Source organism: Rhinatrema bivittatum, chromosome 7 (genome assembly GCF_901001135.1).
Source record: "Rhinatrema bivittatum chromosome 7, aRhiBiv1.1, whole genome shotgun sequence".
Lineage (NCBI taxonomy): Eukaryota > Metazoa > Chordata > Amphibia > Gymnophiona > Rhinatrematidae > Rhinatrema > Rhinatrema bivittatum.
Window position 1 is genome coordinate 295,484,321 of NC_042621.1, and position 26,544 is coordinate 295,510,864.

The 26,544-nt window shown below is 47.3% G+C and overlaps 1 long non-coding RNA gene across 1 annotated transcript in view; it reads right to left on the reverse strand.

Annotated features, from left to right (window-relative positions):
* The window catches only part of LOC115095999, a 56,547-nt gene that overhangs the window by 23,751 nt on the left and 6,252 nt on the right, over positions 1–26,544 (reverse strand). The window contains exon 3 of the long non-coding RNA XR_003857934.1: positions 25,978–26,148. This is a non-coding gene — a long non-coding RNA (uncharacterized LOC115095999). The remainder of the gene's footprint in view (positions 1–25,977; positions 26,149–26,544) is intronic.

Sequence of the window (26,544 nt, forward strand, 5' to 3'; positions counted from 1 at the left end):
GGGAATCGCATCATGCCGGTTTACAATTAACAAGGTGTGACAAAAGGAAATTAATAAGAACATTAACAGGTGCTAAAAGAAAAAATAGCAGTTACAATAAAACAGGGACATAATACAACTTGGAACGGTGAATAGGCGATAGTAATTTAACAATGAAAAAGAAAAAAGAAAAAAAACTGCCAATTTAAAAGAGATTGTAAAATTAAGGAATTGGCAAAGATGTTGATTACTCTGTTGGGTGGTCAGAGTTAATTAAGGTGAATTAATTCACCTTAATGCCACAGAGGCATTCATGGAGCGGGATGCCAGTGGCCAGTGGTTGGTGTTCCACCTTCACAGAGCGGAAGGATGGAGGCCTGCCATCTCCATATTTAAAAAAAAAACAACAAAAAAACAGGGGTGGGCAAGAGCATGTAAAATTAACGAAGAGTTCATAAGCTATAGGTATTACCAATTATTAGGCTTATTCAATATGGGGCGGATTTTAAGAGCCCTGCTCGCCTAAATCCGCCCAAATCCGGGCGGATTTAGGCGAGCAGGGCCCTGCGCGCCGGTGAGTCTATTTTACATAGGCTCACCGGCGCACGCAGACCCCCGGGACTCGCGTAAGTCCCGGGGTTCTCCGAGGGGGGCGTGTCGGGGGGCGGGCCCGGTCGTTGCGGCGTTTAGGGGGCGTGTCGGCAGTGTTTTGTGGGCGGGGCGTGGTTACGGTCCGGGGCGGTCCGGAGGCGTGGCCGCGCCCTCCGTACCCGCCCCCAGGTCGCGTCATGGCACGCTAGCGGCCCGCTGGCGCGCGGGGATTTACGTCTCCCTCCGGGAGGCGTAAATCCCCCGACAAAGGTAAGGGGGGGGGGGTTTAGACAGGGCCGGGGGGGGTGGGTTAGGTAGAGGAAGGGAGGGGAAGGTGAGGGGAGGGCGTTAGAGGATTCCCTCCGAGGCCGCTCCGATTTCGGAGCGGCCTTGGAGGGAACGGGGGTAGGCTGCGCGGCTCGGCGCGCGCCAGCTATACGGAATTGATAGCCTTGCGCGTGCCGATCCAGGATTTTAGTAGATATGCGCGTAGCCGCTCGTATCTACTAAAATCCCGCGTACTTTTGCTTGCGCCTGATGCACCAGCAAAAGTACGCCAAATCGCGCGGTTTGAAAATCTACCCCTATTTGTTGATAGATAATGTGGCTTTCAATGCATACTTCACTTTCAATGCATATCCAGCATAGCTCTCTGCTTCAACAGCAGGGGAGAAGAAAAACTAATACTTCATGCATATCCAGCATAGCTCTCTGCTTCAACGGCAGGGGAGAAGTAAAACTGATACTTCACGCATATCCAGCATAGCTCTCTGCTTCAATGGGAGGGGAGAAGTAAAACTAATACTTCACGCATATCCAGCATAGCTCTCTGCTTCAACGGCAGGGGAGAAGTAAAGCTAATACTTCACGCATATCCAGCATAGCTCTCTGCTTCAACGGCAGGGGAGAAGTAAAACTAATACTTCACGCATATCCAGCATAGCTCTCTGCTTCAATGGGAGGGGAGAAGTAAAACTAATACTTCACGCATATCCAGCATAGCTCTCTGCTTCAATGGGAGGGGAGAAGTAAAACTAATACTTCACGCATATCCAGCATAGCTCTCTGTTTCAACGGCAGGGGAGAAGTAAAACTAATACTTCACGCATATCCAGCATAGCTCTCTGCTTCAACGGGAGGGGAGAAGTAAAACTAATACTTCACGCATATCCAGCATAGCTCTCTGCTTCAACGGGAGGGGAGAAGTAAAACTAATACTTCACGCATATCCAGCCTAGCTCTCTGCTTCAATGGGAGGGGAGAAGTAAAACTAATACTTCACGCATATCCAGCATAGCTCTCTGCTTCAACGGCAGGGGAGAAGTAAAGCTAATACTTCACGCATATCCAGCATAGCTCTCTGCTTCAACGGCAGGGGAGAAGTAAAACTAATACTTCACGCATATCCAGCATAGCTCTCTGCTTCAATGGGAGGGGAGAAGTAAAACTAATACTTCACGCATATCCAGCATAGCTCTCTGCTTCAATGGGAGGGGAGAAGTAAAACTAATACTTCACGCATATCCAGCATAGCTCTCTGTTTCAACGGCAGGGGAGAAGTAAAACTAATACTTCACGCATATCCAGCATAGCTCTCTGCTTCAACGGGAGGGGAGAAGTAAAACTAATACTTCACGCATATCCAGCATAGTTCTCTGCTTCAATGGGAGGGGAGAAGTAAAACTAATACTTCACGCATATCCAGCCTAGCTCTCTGCTTCAATGGGAGGGGAGAAGTAAAACTAATACTTCACGCATATCCAGCATAGCTCTCTGCTTCAATGGGAGGGGAGAAGTAAAACTAATACTTCACGCATATCCAGCATAGCTCTCTGCTTCAACGGCAGGGGAGAAGTAAAACTAATACTTCACGCATATCCAGCATAGCTCTCTGCTTCAACGGCAGGGGAGAAGTAAAACTAATACTTCACGCATATCCAGCATAGCTCTCTGCTTCAACGGCAGGGGAGAAGTAAAACTGATACTTCACGCATATCCAGCATAGCTCTCTGCTTCAACGGCAGGGGAGAAGAAAAACAACCAATAAGGGCTGAATAACATAGTCTGGGTAAACAAATAAGTATGGGTGTAGCTTGCTTATTGCAGCGGTTACTACCCCTAACTAATCAAGCTTGATATTTCACTTGGATGCAGCTCCATCACTGCTCTCTGCATTAATGGTGGGGGTGAAAGGGAACTAGAACCAAAGGTTACTAGGAGCCAAGAGAACAGATAAGTATGAGAAAAAAAGAAGTGTGAGGCTTGCTGGGCAGACTGGATGGGCCGTTTGGTCTTCTTCTGCCGTCATTTCTATGTTTCTATGTTTCTATAATTAAGGTTCAGTTGGTGTCTGGAAAGGCTTTCATAAATAACCAGGTTTTAAGTCTTTTTCTAAATGTTGGAAGGCTGGGTTCCTGTCTCAGTTCTGGTGGGATGGAGTTCCACAAAGTAGGTCCTGCTGCGGAGAATGCCCTGTCTCTGAGAGTCATATGCTGAAAGGTTTTGGAAGGAGGAACCTGTAGTGAATCTCTGTAGGACTCTCTGATCGGTCTGGCGGAGGTATGTTTTTTAAATGGTATTTGAAGGTTAAGCGGAGAGAGTTGATGGATAGCTTTGTAGATGGTGGTAATGGACTTATATAAGATTCTATAGTGAACTGGCAGCTAATGCAAGTCTTTGAGAATAGGAGATATGTGGTCCCTTCTTCTTGTGTTTGTCAATATTCTGGCCGCTGTGTTCTGAACCATCTGAAGGGGTTTAGTGTGAGAAGACGGGAGACCTAATAGAATGGAATTGCAATAATCTAACTTAGAGAAGATTATTGATTGCAAGACTGTTCTGTAGTCGTGGGAGTGGAAAAGTGGTTTAATTCTTTTTAAGACGTGAAGTTTATGAAAGCAGTCCTTAGTAGTTTGATTAATAAAAGATTTTAGATTTAGCCGATTATCAATGATAGCTCCTAGGTCTATTACTTGTGAAGTTTGAAAGCCGGTTGGTGGATTTGAGGCGAGGTTACTGTTTTCGGGAGAAATTATGAGAAGTTCGGTTTTTGAAGAATTTAGGATTAGATTTAGACTGGAGAGGAGGTTGTCAATTTTTTGAAGGCAATTTTCCCAGATTTTAATAGTTTTTGTGAGGGATTCTTTGATAGGGATGTTATCTCGTTTTGCCTCGGTTCTAATCACGGCTCTGCCACTGACTCTCTATGGGACTAGGAACAAGTCATGTTATCTCGCTGTGCCTCGATTCTAATCCCGGCACTGCCACTGACTCTCTATGGGACTATGAACAAGGCATGTTATCTCATTTTGCCTCGGTTCTAATCAAGGCTCTGCCACTGACTCTCTATGGGACTATGAACAAGTCATGTTATCTCGCTGTGCCTCGATTCTAATCCCGGCTCTGCCACTGACTCTCTATGGGTCTATGAACAAGGCATGTTATCTCGTTGTGCCTCGATTCTAACCCCGGCTCTGCCACTGACTCTCTATGGGAATTATGAACAAGTCATGTTATCTCGTTTTGTCTCGGTTCTAATCCCCGCTCTGCCACTGACTCTCTATGGGACTATGAACAAGGCATGTTATCTCATTTTGCCTCGGTTCTAATCAAGGCTCTGCCACTGACTCTCTATGGGACTAGGAACAAGTCATGTTATCTCGCTGTGCCTCGATTCTAATCCCGGCACTGCCACTGACTCTCTATGGGACTATGAACAAGTCATGTTATCTCTCTGTGCCTCGATTCTAATCCCGGCTCTGCCACTGACTCTCTATGGGACTATGAGCAAGGCATGTTATCTCGCTGTGCCTTGATTCTAATCCCGGCTCTGCCACTGACTCTCTATGGGTCTATGAACAAGGCATGTTATCTCGCTGTGCCTCGATTCTAATCCCGGCTCTGCCACTGACTCTCTATGGGACTATGAACAAGTCATGTTATCTCATTTTGTCTCGGTTCTAATCCCCGCTCTGCCACTGACTCTCTATGGGACTATGAACAAGGCATGTTATCTTGTTATGCCTCAATTCTTTTTATTTTTTTTTATTTTTTATTTATGCATTTTCAAAATGTTAACAAACATCTAAATATTTTATACAGATAAATACAATACCTTCTTCCATATAAGTAAATATTTACCACAATAGATATTTATCTGTAAATGTTACAAGAAAAACCAGATAGAGCTAATTTAATTGAGCAATTTGAAAGAAAATAAACAAATAAAGGACATTATGGGGGCATTTAATATAACCCCCATAACCAGCAATCAGAGACGACAGCTGAATTTCATCTTAGCTCTTAACCCACCTCTGTGTTTACTGGGGGATGGGATTCCAAAAATACCTGGAGCTGGGTGACCTCATAAAAAACATACTTATGCTCTAGGTAGCTCACGTCGATTCTGCATGGGAATTTTAACAAAAATCTGGCTCCCCTAGCTACCACTTCTGTTCTCAATCTCAAAATCTCCTTTCTTCTAATTTGAGTTATTCTCGCAAGGTCAGGGTATATCCATATTTGTTGACCATGGAGATTTTGTAACCTATGTCTTAGAAAGAATCTGAGCACATTATCTCTCTCTGTTGGAAATAAAAAGGAAGCTATAAGAGTTGATCTAGATGGAATATCTGTATCGATTGAGGTCTCTAACACCTCAGTCAAATTCATATTACTCTCAGGCTGTAAATTCCCCTCCTGAATGGTTATCTTCGATTTCATAGGTAAATAATATACCTTTGCAAAAGCTGGTAGGGACTCCTGTGGCATTTTCAACACATTGTGCAGTTACTCTTTAAACATATCTATCGCAGGTATTAATTTCTGAACAGGGAGATTCAAGACCCTCAGGTTTACATATTTCAACGAATCCTCTATAAATTCTTTTCATTTCCTGTCTCAGATTTAACCAGATTTTTTTGTACAGCTTCCACCTTTTCCAAACGTTTCTCACGTTTTTCTAAGTTATTTTTACCCATTGATACAGAGCCCTCCAAATTAGGAACTTTCTGTTGAAAACCCATAACATTTTGGGACATATTTATAATTGCCATCTCTAAAGATTCACTTGCAGACCACAACAAATCCATAGTAATCTCTGCAGGCTTTTGAGGCAATATTATCTCCAGTTCCGGTCTTGATGTCCCTTCTCCCACCACAGCCGGGTCTCCACTCTCTTTATTTTCTTTAGGTAAATTGATTATATCAGCTCTATGGGATTCCTATGAATTTTACATGGTGCAGAGGGAGTTTTAGGAGCTCCGGGGCTCAATGAAATTTCTTCAGCCAGCGGCGAGGCTCCTCGCTCCAAAGCGATCCCCGCAGCGGCTCTGTCCTCCGGTATTGTACCAGCTGCTAACCCAAAGAAGGAGGATATTTGCAGCTGTGATGTCATCGGTGAGGGGGATGATGTAAGCACCCCCCTCAACCGTGTCTTCCTCTTAGTATGAGGCATCGTTATTCATTTAATTCTAGGAAATCTGCCAAAGCTCCTTCTTGGTGCTTGTCTCTGTTAAAACTTAATTACCTCTACTGGAGTTATGCCTCAATTCTAATCCCGGCTCTGCCACCGACTCTCTATGGGACTATGAACAAGGCATGTTATCACACTGTGCCTCAGTTCTAATCCCGGCTCTGCCACCGACTCTCTATGGGACTATGAACAAGGATTGTTATCTCTCTGTGCCTCGATTCTAATCCCAGCTCTGCCACTGACTCTCTATGGGACTATGAACAAGGATTGTTATCTCACTGTGCCTCGATTCTAATCCCGGCTCTGCCACTGACTCTCTATGGGACTATGAACAAGGATTGTTATCTCTCTGTGCCTCGATTCTAATCCCAGCTCTGCCACTGACTCTCTATGGGACTATGAACAAGGCATGTTATTTCTCTGTGCCTCGATTCTAATCCCAGCTCTGCCTCTGACTCTCTATGGGACTATGAACAAGGCATGTTATCTCGCTGTGCCTCGAAGCTAATCCCGGCTCTGCCACTGACTCTCTATGGGACTATGAACAAGGAATGTTATCTTGCTATGCCTCGATTCTAATCCTAGCTCTGCCACTGACTCTCTATGGGACTATGAACAAGGCATGTTATCTTGCTATGCCTCGATTCTAATCCTAGCTCTGCCACTGACTCTCTATGGGACTATGAACAAGGCATGTTATCACACTGTGCCTCAGTTCTAATCCCGGCTCTGCCACCGACTCTCTATGGGACTAAGAACAAGGAATGTTATCACACTGTGCCTCAGTTCTAATCCCGGCTCTGCCACTGACTCTCTATGGGACTATGAACAAGGATTGTTATCTCTCTGTGCCTCGATTCTAATCCCAGCTCTGCCACTGACTCTCTATGGGACTATGAACAAGGATTGTTATCTCACTGTGCCTCGATTCTAATCCCGGCTCTGCCACTGACTCTCTATGGGACTATGAACAAGGATTGTTATCTCTCTGTGCCTCGATTCTAATCCCGGCTCTGCCACTGACTCTCTATGGGACTATGAACAAGGCATGTTATTTCTCTGTGCCTCGATTCTAATCCCAGCTCTGCCTCTGACTCTCTATGGGACTATGAACAAGGCATGTTATCTCGCTGTGCCTCGAAGCTAATCCCGGCTCTGCCACTGACTCTCTATGGGACTATGAACAAGGAATGTTATCTTGCTATGCCTCGATTCTAATCCCCGCTCTGCCACTGACTCTCTATGGGACTATGAACAAGGAATGTTATCATGCTATGCCTCGATTCTAATCCTAGCTCTGCCACTGACTCTCTATGGGACTATGAACAAAGCATGTTATCTTGCTATGCCTCAATTCTAATCCTAGCTCTGCCACTGACTCTCTATGGGACTATGAACAAGGCATGTTATTTCTCTGTGCCTCGATTCTAATCCCAGCTCTGCCTCTGACTCTCTATGGGACTATGAACAAGGCATGTTATCTCGCTGTGCCTCGAAGCTAATCCCGGCTCTGCCACTGACTCTCTATGGGACTATGAACAAGGCATGTTATCTCACTGTGCCTCAGTTCTAATCCCGGCTCTGCCACTGACTCTCTATGGGACTATGAACAAGGATTGTTATCTCTCTGTGCCTCAATTCTAATCCCGGCTCTGCCACCGACTCTCTATGGGACTATGAACAAGGCATGTTATCACACTGTGCCTCAGTTCTAATCCCGGCTCTGCCACTGACTCTCTATGGGACTATGAACAAGGAATGTAATCTCTCTGTGCCTCAATTCTAATCCCGGCTCTGCCACCGACTCTCTATGGGACTATGAACAAGGAATGTTATCACACTGTGCCTCAGTTCTAATCCCGGCTCTGCCACTGACTCTCTATGGGACTATGAACAAGGAATGTTATCTCACTGTGCCTCGATTCTAATCCCGGCTCTGCCACTGACTCTCTATGGGACTATGAACAAGGATTGTTATCTCTCTGTGCCTCGATTCTAATCCCAGCTCTGCCACTGACTCTCTATGGGACTATGAAGAAGGAATGTTATCTCACTGTGCCTCGATTCTAATCCCGGCTCTGCCACTGACTTTCTATAAGATTATGAACAAGGCATGTTATCTCGCTGTGCCTCGATTCTAATCCCAGCTCTGCCACTGACTCTCTATGGGACTGTGAACAAGGCATGTTATCTCACTGTGCCTCAATTCTAATCCCAGTTCTGCCACTGACTCTCTATGAACAAGGCATGTTATCTCGCTGTGCCTCGATTCTAATCCCAGCTCTGCCACTGACTCTCTATGGGACTATGAACAAGGCATGTTATCTCTCTGTGCCTCGATTCTAATCCCGACTCTGCCACTGACTCTCTCTATGGGACTATGAACAAGGCATGTTATCTTGCTATGCCTCGATTCTAATCCTAGCTCTGCCACTGACTCTCTATGGGACTATGAACAAGGCATGTTATTTCTCTGTGCCTCGATTCTAATCCCAGCTCTGCCTCTGACTCTCTATGGGACTATGAACAAGGCATGTTATCTCGCTGTGCCTCGAAGCTAATCCCGGCTCTGCCACTGACTCTCTATGGGACTAAGAACAAGGAATGTTATCTCACTGTGCCTCGATTCTAATCCCGGCTCTGCCACTGACTCTCTATGGGACTATGAACAAGGATTGTTATCTCTCTGGGCCTCGATTCTAATCCCAGCTCTGCCACTGACTCTCTATGGGACTATGAACAAGGAATGTTATCTCACTGTGCCTCGATTCTAATCCCGGCTCTGCCAATGACTTTCTATAAGATTATGAACAAGGCATGTTATCTCGCTGTGCCTCGATTCTAATCCCAGCTCTGCCACTGACTCTCTATGGGACTATGAACAAGGCATGTTATCTCACTGTGCCTCAATTCTAATCCCAGTTCTGCCACTGACTCTCTATGAACAAGGCATGTTATCTCGCTGTGCCTCAATTCTAATCCCAGCTCTGCCACTGACTCTCTATGAACAAGGCATGTTATCTTGCTGTGCCTTGATTCTAATCCCAGCTCTGCCACTGACTCTCTATGAACAAGGCATGTTATCTCTCTGTGCCTCGATTCTAATCCCACCTCTGCCACTGACTCTCTATGGGACTATAAACAAGGCATGTTATCTCACTGTGCCTCGATTCTAATCCCAGCTCTGCCACTGACTCTCTATGGAACTATGAACAAGGCATGTTATCTCTCTGTGCCTCGATTCTAATCCCGGCTCTGCCACTGACTCTCTATGGGACTATGAACAAGGCATGTTATCTTGCTATGCCTCGATTCTAATCCTAGCTCTGCCACTGACTCTCTATGGGACTATGAACAAGGCATGTTATTTCTCTGTGCCTCGATTCTAATCCCAGCTCTGCCACTGACTCTCTATGGAACTATGAACAAGGCATGTTATCTCTCTGTGCCTCGATTCTAATCCCGGCTCTGCCACTGACTCTCTATGGGACTATGAACAAGGCATGTTATCTTGCTATGCCTCGATTCTAATCCTAGCTCTGCCACTGACTCTCTATGGGACTATGAACAAGGCATGTTATTTCTCTGTGCCTCGATTCTAATCCCAGCTCTGCCACTGACTCTCTATAGGACTATGAACAAGGCATGTTATCTCGCTGTGCCTCGAAGCTAATCCCGGCTCTGCCACTGACTCTCTATCGGACTATGAACAAGGCGTATTATCTCATTGGGCCTCGATTCTAATCCCGGCTCTGCTACTGACTCTCTATGGGACTATGAACAAGGTATGTTATCTCTCTGTGCCTCGATTCTAATCCCGGCTCTGCCACTGACTCTCTATGGGACTATGAACAAGGTATGTTATCTCTCTGTGCCTCGATTCTAATCCCGGCTCTGCCACTGACTCTCTATGGGACTATGAACAAGGCATGTTATCTCTCTGTGCCTCGATTCTAATCCCGGCTCTGCCACTGACTCTCTATGGGATTATGAACAAGGCATGTTATCTCGCTGTGCCTCGAAGCTAATCCTGGCTCTGCCACTGACTCTCTATGGGACTATGAACAAGGCACGTTATCTCGCTGTGCCTCGAAGCTAATCCCGGCTCTGCCACTGACTCTCTATGGGACTATGGACAAGGCATGTTATCTCACTGTGCCTCGATTCTAATCCTGGCTAAGCCACTGACTCTCTATGGGACTATGAACAAGGCATGTTATCTCGCTGTGCCTCATTTCTAATCCCGGCTCTGCCACTGACTCTCTATGGGACTATGAACAAGGCACGTTATCTCACTGTACCTCGATTCTAATCCCGGCTCTGCCACTGACTCTCTATGGGACTATGAACAAGGCATGTTATCTCATTTTGCCTCGGTTCTAATCCCCGCTCTGCCACTGACTCTCTATGGGACTATGAACAAGGAATGTTATCTTGCTGTGCCTCGATTCTAATCCTGGCTCTGCCACTGACTCTCTATGGGACTATGAACAAGTCATGTTATCTCGTTTTTCCTCAGTTCTAATCCCGGCTCTGCCACTGACTCTCTATGGGACTATGAACAAGGCATGTTATCTCGTTTTGCCTCGGTTCTAATCCCCGCTCTGCCACTGACTCTCTATGGGACTATGAACAAGGAATGTTATCTCGCTGTGCCTCGATTCTAATCACGGCTCTGCCACTGACTCTCTATGGGACTATGAACAAGTCATGTTATCTCATTTTTCCTCAGTTCTAATCACGGCTCTGCCACTGACTCTCTATAGGACTAGGAACAAGTCATGTTATCTCGTTTTGCCTTGGTTCTAATCCCCGCACTGCCACTGACTCTCTATGGAACTATGAACAAGTCATGTTATCTCGTTTTGCCTCGGTTCTAATCCCCGCTCTGCCACTGACTCTCTATGGGACTATGAACAAGTCATGTTATCTCGTTTTGCCTCGGTTCTAATCACGGCTCTGCCACTGACTCTCTATGGGACTATGAACAAGTCATGTTATCTCGCTGTGCCTCGATTCTAATCCCGGCTCTGCCACTGACTCTCTATGGGACTATGAGCAAGGCATGTTATCTCGCTGTGCCTCGATTCTAATCCCGGCTCTGCCACTGACTCTCTATGGGACTATGAACAAGGCATGTTATCTCTCTGTGCCTCGATTCTAATTCTGGCTCTGCCACTGACTCTCTATGGGACTACGAACAAGGCATGTTATCTCACTGTGCCTCGATTCTAATCATGGCTCTGCCTCTGACTCTCTATGGGACAATGATCAAGGCATGTTATCTCATTGTGGGTTACTTTTAATTCCAGTTCTGCCACTGCCTCTCTATGGCACCCGAGACGAGGCACATTATCTGCCTATGCTCACTTTTAATCCTGGTTCTGCTACTCACTCTCTATGAGACTCTGGATAAGTCACGTTTTCTCTGTGCCTTGGTTCTAATCCTGGCTCTGCCACTGACTTCTATGGGATCCTGGATGAGTCATGATATTTCCCTGTGCCCTGACTGTCTGTGTGCCATTCACTTCGTTTCCCTCTGCCTGTACTATTGCCATTTCTGGCGTTGGCTTTCCGTGAAACATCTGGATGACTCATTTTATTTCCTTGTGACTCTTATTCCCCACTTTCATATTAATATTATTGGGCCAGATTTCCTACGCATTTCTTCCTGTTGACAAGACAGGGAATTCCTTTAGTCTACGAGGCCATAATCCCCCCTAGCCTGCATGGAGGACCCCTGACACTGTCCTACTGCCAGGCATGTCACAGCCCACTCCTGGATTGAACCTCGCAGCTGCGGCTAGGCCACAGGGTTCCCGCGTCGTTCATATCACAAGACAAGGGGAGCACGCCCGGCGGTAAGGTGGGAGGTCATCCTTGCAGACCAATGGAAATATTGCATCAAGCCTATTGTTCCTTCAACCCTTTGAAAACCATTAGAGAAGAATCATGGAAGGCAGCACAGCATGAACTAGAGCCAAACCTTGCTTCTGCACTAGAGAGGTTTGCAAGTATTTAAAGGATTTAGGTTGTAAACAGAGTTAAAATCCAGTTAGATGAAAGATGCTGTTAATGATAAGTGGTTGTGGCTTTGTATCCTGCTAATAGAGAAACCTCGCTAATCTTTGCTTAACTCTGGTAAACACTGGGTTTTTTTCCCTACATGCCCCTGAGGGAAGAAAGGGCAGAGGTGGGCTGCTCCCCAGCTGTGACCAGCAGCTCAGGTCCAGCGTCCCAAGGGTTCCCCAATTTGAGTCCATTCCAGAGATCCATAATCTGTGGAGAGCTAGGGGAGGGCCAGGCGAGAATGGGCCCTGCAGCTGTCATTCCTCATCCTGGCAATGACCCTCATGCCAAGGTTGCCCATCCGGGCCAGAAAGTTCTGGAAAATTGTTTCTGTGGCATGGACGCTGGAGTCCTCGCACCGTCATCCTTCACGGTAATAACAACAATCCCATTCCCAGTGACCCTCATATTGATCTATCCTGCATCAAAGAACTTACCAGGTGGCTGAAAGCTCCTGGGGCAGTCTCGTCATAGTGACCCCCCCCCTCCCGATAAGGTGAACCCCTCCGGACGTATAATCACCCTCTGCCGTCTTTCACTGGAGAAGAAAGTTCCCTGAAGCGAGCGCCTGATGCAGGGGGCAGCCTAGCAGCTTCCTCCTGCTCTTTAGGGGTTTCCAGCTGGACTGGAGTCGGCCTCTGCTGATTCTATGGAGCCATGCGCTTTCATGCACATTTACCTGGAGCTTTCACCCATTTTTACCTCTCTCTCCACTGTCCCTTCAGCACAGCCATCCCAGTGACAATCCTCATACAGGGGACGCAGAGCACAGCTCCCTCCGTTCTCCCCCCACCCCCAACACACACACACGCACACACGAGCAGAGTTTGCAGAGCAGGTGTCGCCATTTTGCCTGTGTGAGTGTACACCTTGGATGGACAGGTATAGCCATGCTGAAATTCTGCCAGAAAACACTTCTGCAGGGGATTCAGGGCGTGCCTATAACCTGGTTCCACCAGGTGGCGACAGAAGTTCAGGATCACGCTTCCTCTCTGTGCCAGGATTACATGCTGATGGATGAAATTAAATAAACTGAGCAGACCCAGCAACGCCTTTGTCTGGTGAACTTTCGAAAATAATACCGATTCCTCTCATGCCATGTCTGATAGACACAATTTGTCATCTGGTTTGTGGTTGTCTGTTTCTGGTGCTCTTGTGTGCATTCTTCAAAGACACTCATTGAACGATCCCGATGCAGACAAATTGCTAGCTGTTTCACTGCTCTTTTTTATTGCTATTATAATATGTGTTTTATAAGTACATTAAATTCATATCTTTACATTATTTCTATGTTATTTATACTTTCTGGGTATTTCTAAGCAATGTGGCTGCTGCATTAACACCACTTACAACCTCATGCTGCCATCCTCTTTTTTCTATCTGCAGTCTTGAAGAGATTTCATACAACAGCTGAAATATTAATATTCTGGGATCTGCTCCTGGTGGCATGCAAACAGAAATCATCCAAGTATTCTGGTTTTGTCATGGCAATTAGCAAAAATGCATCTTCTGCAACTGTAAGAAGGTTGGCAATGATGCTGTGGAAACACACCTGGTCCTGACGGCTATTTCAGCCTACCCGACTTCTAAAGTCAGCTGGGATGAAATGCACCCTAAAAGGGTCAAGCTATTCAACCTCAACAGAGGAGAATGGCTTTCTAATTAAAACTTAGTTTTTCTATGATTTGGGGGATTTTTTTCCAGGTGACATCACTCATTCTCCCTCTGGGCCCCTGCACAAGCTAACTAGGTTTAACACCTGGCCAGGTCAACATTGACAGGTTGACCTAGTTTGGGCTTTCTCCATTGCATGCGTGGATTTGTAGTTCTGAATTGCTTAGGGAAATCGATGAGAAAATCACAACTGCACATTCCTGCATGGAAAGGCAGTAAAACCAGGACTGCTGCTGATGGCCTGGAGCCATCTTGAAAGCTCTGTCCTTTGGCAACGTTGATGTGCGGTGAGGTGAGAACCCCAAGTGGAGCAGAACGTGGTGTAGCAAAGCTCGTCGGGCGGTGGACCTAGGTAAGCTGCAACCACCCCAGGCCTGTCAGGAAGCTACTTTAGAAGCGTGGGGTTCCCCGGGACACTCGGCCGGAGTCTGGGGTGTTACAAAATATCTTCTAAGTCTGGCCCTAAATCTGGTCCTAAGCCACTAGAAAGTAGTTCTTTACCTAATCCTGAATTTTTGTCATTTAACCTCTGTCTTTGGTTAAATGGAGATTTTCCCTCTCACATCAGCGAAGGGGCAAAGTGTTTTTGACCTCTTAAATAAAGGTGTGAGGGAGAGTCTCTAGGGGAAGAGTGGCTCGGGGGAAGGTGGCTCTCAGAGTGAGGAGCGGGGGTCGTTCCCTTTCTTCTTCGACATGGGAACCGGAAGAGGCTGTTGCGTCTGGCAGTAGGGCAGTAATTAAGTGGTGGGTCTGCTGGTGCACCCAGCCCAGCAAGGTCATGCCCTCCTAGGATCCAGAGTAAGGACTCCAGGCTCCTGGGCTATGCTTGGAGGCAGCCTAGGGGGGACTGATGCACCACAAGTAGCCTTGTGCTCTGCCCTGCTGTTAAGGGAGGATGCTGAGGAAGGACGTGAGTACCGATAAGAACCAGTCTGCAGAGGGACTAAGCCAATTCGGATGTGTAAGATTCTGATTCTGATCTGATAGGAGAGTTACGAGAGAGAGAGAGAGAGGAAATGTACAAGATGGTTTGTGGAGGGAAGACAGGGGCTGCAGCTTATCTCTGCTGTGTGCTTCCACGAGCTTGATCATCAATGTGGTTCTCATTATTGTTCTTTGGACCGCTGATAGCCCCAGAGAAATAAGGTTCTGGGTTTTTTTTGGAAGGTACCCTTTGAGTGAGGCTGCATTACGTAATCTCAGGACGTGGGGTGCAGTCTGACAATCACAGAGTGGGGGGGGGGGGGGGGAAGGGGAAATAGGTGTTTTTCCCTAGTCTGGCATGAGAAAATACAGCCCTTGCCTCTGGAACAGGTCAATTGCAGCATCTCCTGGACCATGTTTGTAAATTTTGAACCCACAGGTAGCATGACAGACTCTTATACTATGTGCCCCAGAGTAGGGGATTAAACAATATTTGGAGACAATTATTCCTTGCACGGGTGTAAAACAATTTATTTCAGTTTGGGTTGTCACCTCACCCTGGTCAACCCAGACAGGCCAATCCAATCCTGGTTTTTTGCCCCAATGCATGCATGGAAATGTAATTCCTACTTTTCTTGGGGGAATCAGATCTAAGACTCCATGCATGCAAAGAGGGGCAAAGCCAGGACTGGCTCAGCCTCTTCAAGCTGACCTGGGTGAGGTGGCACTCCTAATTCCAGCATGATAAACCTCAAGGTTGCATTTTAAGCTAGTCAACTTTTTTGATTCTAGTGGGACGAAATGCCCCTTTAAAAGAAAGTTACATCCTCCGCGCACCCTGCAAGATTTCCCAGCAGTAATTCTCACCTTGGGTCTGTTAAACATTTCACTAAGTTAAACTCCTCGTGCATCTCCCATGAGCTCCTCCTGTGCACATCATAAATCGTGTCACCTGCCCCTGGAGATTTGATTGGTTCAGTCAGTGTGCGATGCAGCCAGTGACATGGCAGCAGCCTAGGTGGACCAATCAAGTCCAGTGGGTGGCAGCTGATCTGCGGCCATCTTGCTAGCACAGCAGCTTCCTGGGAGCTCAGGGAAAGGGAGGAGGGGGGTCTTTAAATACATTAAAAAAAAAAACCCTGTGACTTTGATTGATAGATGCTATTACTGCAGCTGTATTTTTGAAAATGATTTACACAGACTTTAAAACCCCCTGATGTCTCTGTGAGTCTAGCAGCCCGCGTGCGTTTTTAACCAAGCAGAGAATCTGAATGCGAGGTCCCCTGCTCTGCCAGGCGGGGGCTAGAGAAGCACAGGGGACGAGGAGGTGCTCTGTCCTGGCTGTGTGCCGCTGCGGAGACCATGCGGTCTGGCAGGAATGGAAGAGGCCCCCACTGCCCATTCAGATACCTGCTGGACCAGTGTACCTGAAGAAAAGGTTCAGGAGCTCTCCTGCGATGTTGGCTGTGGGGAAAGCAAAATACAGTAGTAACTGCATGGATCATGAGAATAAGGCCTGCAGGCTCTCGCCCGCCGTGCTCGCGTCCCTCACTGCTTGCTAGTCAGGAAGCCTCGCATGCAGGGAATTGAAAGCCGGGGGCCTTTTCCACCCCATCCCTCTCCCTCGCCATCTCAAAGCAGCGGGCATCTCTGGCACTTGCAGCTTTCAGGTGGATTTGACTGGCATTAAACTGCCCAAAGACATTTGTCCATCCGTGTCAGCCTTCCCCTAGCTGTCTAGTGCAAGCGATCCTGCCCAGTGATGCGTTGTGGATCCAGGGCCATTGAAACCTTCCTGCTCTTTCGGTTGTCTCACTTGCCCTTTAACACATCTGATGATGGTGCATCCACGACAATGCAAGGCAGAGGATTCTTTAACATGTTGAGTTGAAAATCCAAACAGTCCTTCTTCAGAGCCGCACCGCAGTTCCCCGTCTCCAGCTTCTTGCCTGATGCAAACGCATTGTGTGTTTGAGATTTCCAGTGTAACAAACTCTGGACGGACTAAAGGGGCGCAGTGGGGAGTTGCAGGGCCACCGCCCAACCCTTGGGGTTCCCGAGGTTCTTCTGAGAGAAGAGGTGCTTCAAGGTCCTTGGGACATTCTCTGGGGACCCAGGAACAAAGACACTTCCACTCCAATCTGGGCCGTTCTAAAAATAAAGTCTACTGAGGAAAGGGAGGAAGGGCGCTCAGCTGGCAAAACACAAAGTCCCCGTGTGTTTCATCCATAGAAGCAATCCAAGCAGCCTCATACAAGCAGGGGCTTCTTCCGACTCCAACCCTGGAACACCCTCCAGGAATCCGAACTCCCCTTTAAGGGGCCTGAATCCAACACGTGGTTCCTTCTCCTCGGGACACACAGGTTAGCTCCACTGAGAATTATTCCGCCAGCTCCCACTGTTAGAAGTTGCTGCTACCACCTCTTTGGGTACAGAACCTTAGTTGCAGAGACGCGTTTCCTGGAGCTGGTTCTGCTCCCGAACATGGATGCAGCTGGCGAGCAACCTCCGCTGGAATGAGCGTGGGGGAGATGCACCTTTCCCCAGGAATCTACACCAGCTTCCACAGTGGCTCCAAGCCCTTAACTCACTCTCAGGATATTCAGAGGCTCTGACCTCGAGCCCCAGATCCCACCAGCAGGGAGAAAGAGTCCAGAGACTTATGTGCTTGGTCTTTTATCAAACTTCCTCAACCTTCAGGAGTGCCTGAACAATACTCCACCTCCTCTGACATCACCACAGTCTGTCTCTGTGGCGGCATGTGCCTCACTATAAGGGGAACCTCTTACACCACTATTTGTAGGCAGTAAAGGTGTCAGCTCGTTGTCCCCTCCTTTCCAAGAGAAACGACCCTGGCTTCCCTCATAGAGTAAATACTTTATTCCCCAAATTGCACTGCACACGTGGTATAAACCAGACACAGCAGGGTCATGTTCAGTAGAGAATTATTTTACAGACAAAGAATGAGAGAACCTTCCTCCTCGGGATGGGATTAGGAAGGTGATTATGACTGTTTGCGATTACCACCTCTACTTGGTGAGAACAAGGCCCTTCATGAAGGCCTCTGGCAATAAACGTTGCTTGCTTCAGCTTGCTTTCCTCAGGCTGCTCTGCAATTTGCTGATCGTCTCAACTTGTGGACATACCGTCATTTTTCTTACCTGCATCGGGTCTTTGGATGACTCAATAGACGATGCCTTCACATGGTCTGGGAATGTCTTCTCCTGCAGCCCTGCATTTCGCCTCAATGACTTTTCTCACCAGACAGCCACTGTAGAAGAGGTGGCCTGTGACGGAGGGGGTTTCTCTCCGTTCTCTGCAACCTCTGGCCTCCCAGGCAAGAGCACTGGGCCCAGGCCTAAGTTCAGTTGCCTGCTCCTTTGAGCAGTAAGGGTGAGGAGCGCTGCACAAAGCCCAAGGACCATGGAAGAGGACGGCCTTCATTCAGCCCAAGTGGAAGCTCCCTAGAACTCTCTGACAAACAGGAGAGCGTGAGTACACCCAGGGAGGGGGAGAAAGAGGAGACACACTCCTAGTAGGGATCACCGTGCCTGAGCTCTCTCTTTCCCTGCAGATTCTTTCGTCTTCTAGCTCAGTTGGAGCCAGCCTTGCCATGAGCTTTCTTCCACAACTGTCGGGGGGCTTTCATCTAGGTCAGCCATTGCAGTGATAATACTTGGCCCCAGCAGGCGTGCACTGAGTCTGGCCACTAGTTACCACTGTTGGGCAACGGCTGAGACTCCCTCGTGTTGGGTGGGAGGGGCATTCCCAGGTCCTGATGGCCAGAGAAGCAGAAGCCAAGCTCAGGAACAGAACCAAGGTCTTCCTTACGGCCGCAAACAGCACTGCCACCGAGCCATCGGGCAGACAAACGTCTCGCACTTAATCTGTGCATTTTGGCAGCATTTCCTATTTTTTGAGCTTAAAAATTTGGTTCCTTTAGGAATTATCTTAGTCGGAACAGATAAGTCCTAAAGCACTGTTGTTCCAAAAGTATGAGTGGGTGAAATCAATTAAATGTACTATCCACAAAGCCTGCTAACAGATCAAAATAATCTAATTTGCCGAATGAAAACGCAATGCCTGAAACTGTGTTTTGTTTTTTAAGCCTGTGTTTTCATGCAATCTGCTTTTCATGCTGATTTATGCAAAAGCAAGAAACAAAGAGTGGAATGTACTTTGAAAAAAGCGTCTGTTTAATAGTTAGGACCAGCAACACTGAGAATTAAACCACAAAAATCCAGGATGATGTGGACAAGGCTAACTGAAGCTTCATTTTGATTCTGTTGCACCCATTGGGTTCAGTGTGTGTTGGAACATCAATTCGATGAAATGGATGACGTTATTCTTGCTTTAGACAATGACCGATATAAGGTCCCACACTTGTGTTGCAGTGTACCCTGTCTGAGCCAAGTTATCAAAAGATTATTGAAATGGAGTGAGTGGGTTCGGGGCAGTTTATATTTGTGAGTTAAAGGTTTGCCGGACAGGGGAGAGGGGGGCAAGGACACTAGACAGCAGCAGACCTGAAGACCAGTCCAGTCCAGGCCAGTCCTCCTCACAGAGGAGCTGTGGATCAGCTAGGGATGAATGACGGCCCAGGCCAGGAAGGGATGCTGGACAGGGAACGTGAGGGGAGGAGGAGAGAGGGGAAGAGAAAGATGAGAGATGCTGGGAAAGGATGGAAGGAGGGAAGGAGGGAAAAGAGAGGGAGGAGATGCTGAGGGGAGAGATGCTGGGCAGAGAAGAGAGAGGGAGATGCCGTAGGAGAAAGAGGGAGAGGAAGGGAGAGGAAGGGAAGAAATGAGGCAGAAGAGAGAAATGGAGAAAAATGAGATCAAAAGTGACAGATGTAGGAGAGAAAGTGAACAAGACAGGGAGAGAAGAAACAGAAAATGGACTGGAGACTCTGAAAAAGGAGTTAGAGGAAAATCAACAAGGAAAAGCAGGACCAACAAACAGAAAAATTAAATGATCAGACAGCAATAGTAGGAACCAAGCATTTGATTTTCCCTTTAGAGACTGGAATAAGTTACGCTTTGGGAACATACGTCTCTTCATCTTTATACTTGGATCAGTACAGAAGAGAATGCATTTCTAGTTGTATTTCTCCAGCATTGCACTGCTTGCAGTCTGGCTTCCTGGCATTCCCATATCAGTTTTTATCTGAACATTTGAAATGTGTGATTCCCCTCTTCTGTCTTTAGTGCTCTGCGGGTGGGGGACCAAGCGAGGGATTCTGCTGGTGTGTACTTTCTGTATACGCATCGCTTGCAGCACAGTTTATTGTGTTTTCCCCATAGAAGATGTATTGGTGCTGCAGGCCCATTGTAATATTTGCATTGCTGTCTTTTCATGTGTAAAGTTATTGCTGAGGAAGTTAGTGCTTTTTTTTGACTGCCATGGCTCTGTGTGCTGCAGCAGTCAAAAAGCAAACAGAATGTTAGGAATGGAAGTTGTCATAATATCTCTCTATCGCTACATGATGAGACCACATGATGAGACCGCACCTTGAATACTGTCTGCAATTCTGGTCACCACATCTCTAAAAAGATAGCTGCACTGGAGAAGGTACAGAGAAGGGCAACCAAAATGATAAAGGGCACAGAACAGCTCCCCTATGAGGAAACGCTAAAGGGGTTAGGGCTGTTCAGTTTGGAGAAAAGACGACGGGGGGGGGGGGGGGGGGGTAATATGATAGAGGACTACAAAATCATTAAAAAACTTGAAAGGGTAAATGTGAAAGTTATTTACTCTTTTGGATAATAGAAGGACTAGGGGGCACTCCATGAAGTTAGCAAGTAGCACATTTAAAACAAATCAGAGAAAATTATTTTTCACGCAATGCAGAATTAAACTCTGGAACTCATTGGGCCTGATGCAATACAGTGCGCTCAGCCGAGCGCACTGTATAACGCGCAGTAGGCCATGGGTTGTATAGGCGCTAACTAATCCCCTTATGCAATAAGAGGATTAGCGCCTCTACAACGCATGTCCAACACGGAGTGAAACTAATAGTGCTCATCACATGCAAATGCATGTAAATGAGGCTATTAGCTACTCACGCCCAATGCAAAAAAAAAATGTGCGACTAGGACGCACATTTTAGTGATCAGAAATTAACAGCTGCCTAGAGCAGGTGTTAATTGCTGAGCACTACTAAAACTAGCACAGAAAAGCAGAAAAAACTGCTTTTCTGTACTGCCTCCTATCGTTGGGATACTAAGTAGGAGGAACAACTCTTTAAAAAATAATTAAAAAAAAAAAGTTTTAAAAAAGCGCTGGCAGTGCGATGCAGGAAGCAGACGCTCAGTTGACAAGCATCCCTTTCCTGAACCCCTGGGATATGAGGGGTTAGGAAAATGGACGCTGATAAATGTAGCGTCCATTCTCCCAACCTGACTACCGACACCAGAAGGAATGTGTAAATCAATATTAGAAGTGTCGGGCACTTAATATTAATTTATTCACTCCTTCACTTATTGCCCATTGGTCCTTTTCACTTACATCTGTCAGTGAAAGGACCAATCCCCTTTCAGGACAGCCTTCTGAAAGCTGATTGGTCCTTTCACTGACATGTGACAGTGAAGGGACCAATGGGCAATAAGTGAAGGAGTGAATAAATTAATATTAAGTGCCCGACACTTTAATATTGATTTATTAACTCCTTCTGGTGCCAGTAGTCAGGTTGGGAGAATGTATGCTGAATTTATCAGCGTCCATTTTCCTAACCCCTGCATGTGCGCTGGTTAGGACAACGAGACGCTGATAAATTCAGCGTCCGTTTTCTTAACCGGCGGACAGCCACCGACAGCAGACCTCTCTCCAGCGCACGCTGTCAAGGAGGCGCTAGGGGCACGCAATTGACAGCGCGAGCCCTAATTTAAACATTGCATCGCGCCTCCCAGGAGAGGTGCCTGGGGGTGCGTTAGGAAAGCGGACGCTGAACATACAGCACCCGCTTTCAGCACAACTTTTTTTTGCATCGGCCCCATTGCCGGAGGATGTGGTTAGGGCAGTGAGTGTAGCTGGGTTTAAAAAAGATTTGGATAAGTTCCTGGGGGAGAAATCCATAAACTATTAATCAAGCTGAACTTAGGGACTAGCCTCTACTTATTACCGGCATTAGTAGCACGGGATCGATCTAATGTTTGGGTGTTTGCCACATACTTGTGACCTGTACTGACCACTGTTGGAAACAGGATGCTGGGTTTGATGGACCCTCGGTCTGACCCAGTAAGACAACTTATGTTCTTAGTGTGACAGGTGTGCTAGATTGATGTTGAACACAATATTTATTTATTTATTTTTATTTACTTATTTATTTATTATTTTTACTATACCGGCTTTCATGACATGAATCACATCAAACCGGTTTACATTTAACAAAGTGTGCAAGGTAAGAGAGAACTCAAACAACTGGAACAAGAGCATTGTCAGGAGAGTGACAGTTACAATAAAACAGGGAAATAAATACCTGGGAGCTGGATGTCTCACCAGCGACCTGTACAATGGCATTGTCACTTCCTTTTTCCTGCTCGTTTATGCCTTTTCCCTATGCGTCCCACCCTACCTCTGGCTCTTGCTATCACTTTTACAGTTTCACTATTTGTGTTTGGAGGGGGCTTTGGAGCCATGCATCACATGTTTGAGGGGGCACAGGGTGGGGTAAGTGGGGGGGGGGGGGGGAGAACATGGTGGGATTTTCTTTTTCAGAAAGTTGGTGCCCCTGTGGAGATCACTGGATACGAGCAGGTAAGAACATAAGAACATGCGATACTGGGTCAGACCAAGGGTCCATCAAGCCCAGCATCCTGTTTCCAACAGTGGCCAATCCAGACCATAAGAACCTGGCAAGTACCCAAACACTAAGACTATTCCATCTTTCCGTTGCTAGTAATAGCAGTGGCTATTCTCTAAGTCAACTTAATTAATATCAGGTAATGGACTTCTCCTCCAAGAACTTATCCAATCCTTTTTTAAACCCAGCTACACTAACTGCACTAACCACATCCTCTGGCAACAAATTCCAGAGTTTAATTGTGCGTTGAGTGAAAAAGAACTTTCTCCGATTAGTTTTAAATGTGCCCCATACTAACTTCATGGAGTGCCCCCTAGTCTTTCTATTATCTGAAAGAGTAAATAACCGATTCACATCTACCCGTTCTAGACCTCTCATGATTTTAAACACCTCTGTCTTATCCCCCCTCAGCCGTCTCTTCTCCAAGCTGAAAAGTCGTAACCTCTTTAAACTTTCCTCATAGGGGAGCTGTTCCTTTCCCTTTATCATTTTGATGTGACAAGTGCTGCTCCCTGTCATGCAGACACCCTGGGTTTGATTCTCAGGGTAGGATTCAGCTCCCTGGTCCAGCTGGGGGTAGGGATGCTGCAGTTGGCAGCGATCACAGGGCCCTGGAAGGAGAGAGAGAGGAATCGCTCAGCAGCGACACCTACTGGCCAGACTTCGGGTGCACATTAGGCAGGTTCTGCAGGGAGCTGTGGTTTGGGGACCTTTGGGGGAAGTCTGTCACCGTGATGGCTGGGCAGAGTTGGAAGAGGGGTATAAACCTAAATGAAAGCTCATGGAATCACAACCCAAGAAAGAAAATCAGAGGTTGGTTTGATTGTGCTGGAAGCCCAGAGGCGCAGGAGGCACCTGCAAGCTTGATAATGAAATGAGGAGGGGGCATGTCAGGGTTTGTGATTTTTCAGCTTACAAGCTTTTCTCTCGGCCATGTAGGAGGGCAGGCCTGCGCCTCCACATCCAGCAGAGCTGGGAGTGGCCCAGCCAGCAATGGCAAACTCATCCGAGCAGGCATGGACGGCTTGCAAAGCTCCTCCTGCTGCTGATGGGTCAGGCCTGAGAGGTGCAGGCAGGTGGATGTAGAGCGCCACGATCACGGTCGTAGCCCAAGCAATTCCCCTCCCCACCTCATCGAGCCTGAGCCCAAAGCAGCAGCGTCGTCAGGCCCAATCCCACTCCCCAGAGAGCCAAGCTCGCTTCTCTCTCATTTTGTTCACGGTCATGTTGGCAGTGCTACCGTGGCCCTACTGGTAGGGGTAAAACTGTGCCACATAATCGCAGTCGACTTTTGTGTCTCCGCGAACCAATTGACAGGGGCCGTCTTCTCCCCACTTAACCGTGCAATTACGTCCCCGTTGCGCGGAGCAAGCTGAGCTGCAGGAACCCAGCAGAGATTATGGTGTAGAGATCATGCACCGAGAACAATTACCGTCCTCTTTACATCAGCCCAGCTCCAGTCCTCTCAGCCCTGCCAGCACAGTGTCCGCTTTCTGCGGGAAGCAACCGTGCCATCGGTAACAAAGCTGGCAAGCTCAGCGTCGTACCTGTCAAGGGCTGGGAACACGAAGAGCTTTCCTGCCGACAAGAGACCTCTCAACAACAAAAAAAAAATTCCTGGGGCATATCCTTGTGAAATGCTGCCGGCAACAGGCCAGCGCAACTCTCTGCCCTTGGTCCTGCGTGTACGCTGCGTTGGACGAGATGATTAATGTATCTCCGTCAAACACTGGGCAGAGGTCGAACAGGAAACCGTGCACATAGAAATTATCTATTGAAGTTCTTCTCGGGGGGAAAAAAAAGCCGCTGATGCGAGCAGTCTCAAGTATCTTGTGCCGAGACCTTTTATCCGGCACTGATGTATAGTTATTTGGGGCAGCCCTGGAGCTGTTTTTATGAAACTTGGTGTTACGTTTGCTAACCTCCAGTCCTCCGGTGTAAGGTTTGAATGATAGGTCACACATTATCCGTAGCAGGTCTGAAATTTCATACTTGAATTTCTTTAGAATCCTGGGGCAAAATACCATCAGGTCCCAGTGATTTGCTACGATTTGGTTTGTCTGTTTACCGTAGCACACCTTCCAGATTCACACTGATCTGATTCAGTTCTTCTGAAACATCAACTACAAAGAACGGTTCAAGTGTTTGGTTTTCCTGATGTGGCTGTCTCCTCCCCGAGCATTTCTTTTACCCCCTCCCATCTAATGGCTAGACTCCCTCACGTTTCCAGTTTTTAATGTATTTATTTATTTAATTGTTTTTATATACTGACATTCATTGGGGTATATCACATCGGTTCACATTATAACTATGTAATAGTAAGAGGAGGGTCTTACTATTTATACATTAAACACTAGAAAAAGGTTTAGTATTAGCTTTTGCCTCTTCGAAAAGCCTCTCCTCGAATTCTCTCTTGGAGTGCTTTATTAATAGTTAAGGTCTAATTTGGAGGTGCTTATGTGCCTTCCTATTTCCCCATTAGGTCCTGGTTACCTTTTTTCTTTTTTTTTTCTTTTTTTAAATAAGCCTTTTTGGCTTTGATGGCCTCTTCCACAGCAGCGTTTAGCCATGCTCTTCCTTTGACCCTTCCGAGATGGCTCATGCAGACTGATCATCACGGATTCAAAGCCCACATAAGACCTAACCCCTCCCTCCCAAAGCAGCACACTCACCCTGTTCTCAGAAACGTCCCTCTAGGTAGGTAAGAAAAATGAAGACAGGATCTCGCACCACAGCAATCTCTTAGAGGACTGACGAACAGGGTTTATAAACTATCCCACCGCAAAGACTCAAAGTGAAAGATGTTTTCTTTCATCCATTTATCTCAGCTCTTGTGGTTGTTGGGTTTTTTTTTTCCTACTTTCCCTGGGACGGGGCTGGGCACCCTGCACACAAGGGGTGATCAGGTTATAATATGCCAACGTAGGAAAGGACAGTAGACCAAGAGGGAAATGCTCCACATCCAGTCTGCTCGGCAAGGTTTTCAGGGCTGCAAATGCTGTTCTGAGCAGGTTACCCAAAGGGTAACAAAAAATAGTTGTTGTCATTGTAAAGAGATCTCTCCTCCCTGCTCTGCTCGCCAGTGTACACTTCTTGATCTCTAAGAAAGCCGTTTATAAACCTTTAATAATATGTGTGGGGGGGGGGGGCAGTCCTGTCCCGTGTACTTTTCCAGGCTCTCGCTCTCTGGTCAGGAGCGAGATTCCCTCTGGCTTGGCTGGAATTTCTCCAGCATGGGCCAGTGAGAGGTGGAACTGACTCCCCCCCCCCACTGTCTCTCGGCAAACCCTACCGCTTGATCATTTTCAGATGCTACCCTCTCCGACTTCTGAGGACTCCACCCTCCCCTCCCTTGACCCTGCTGTTGTTGGGAGCTTCTCTGTTTTACTTCTGTAAGGACCAGTCTCGCTGACACTGCTCGCTTGATGCATTTGGTGTCAAGTAAGCAGATAAAAATAGAAAGTACCTTGAAACTGGCCAGAGATGTGCATGCCGCCTCCCAGCACATGAAGCTCTGCTCTCGTCCGACCGATCTCCTGCCAGCATTTTCCAATAGCTCGGCAACAAGCGTTTGGAGAGTTCCAGTCCCGTCATCGGCTCCGTGCAACACAGACACCTGGGCAGGCTCATTTCACAGCTATGGAAACAAACACCGGTGATACAATCCAGCCTTCAGTTTATTTTAATATTCAGGAAAGGGCATTCTTAGCTCATTCTGGGCCGGCACGGTTTAGGGAGCACTGGGCTTGTGATGGGGGAAATCCCAGCGCACCAGCGTTAACTTTCTTCTGGCAGCTTGGTGCATCAGAGAGAGGGTTACTGGCTCCCAGAGATAGGAGGGCAGCCCGGTGGCGAGTGCGGGGAGTTTCAGGACCGGGCGCCAGCAGAGGTCTTCCGGGCCCAGTGCTCCTCCCCAGGCTCTTTAGGGCTGCTAGCAAAGCTCAAGGCTCAGCCGGGTGCTCTCGGGCTCTCACCCGTTCCCAGTCTGCCAGGAGCCCCTGCACCGTCCTCCTCAGCACGGGACCTCTCTCCC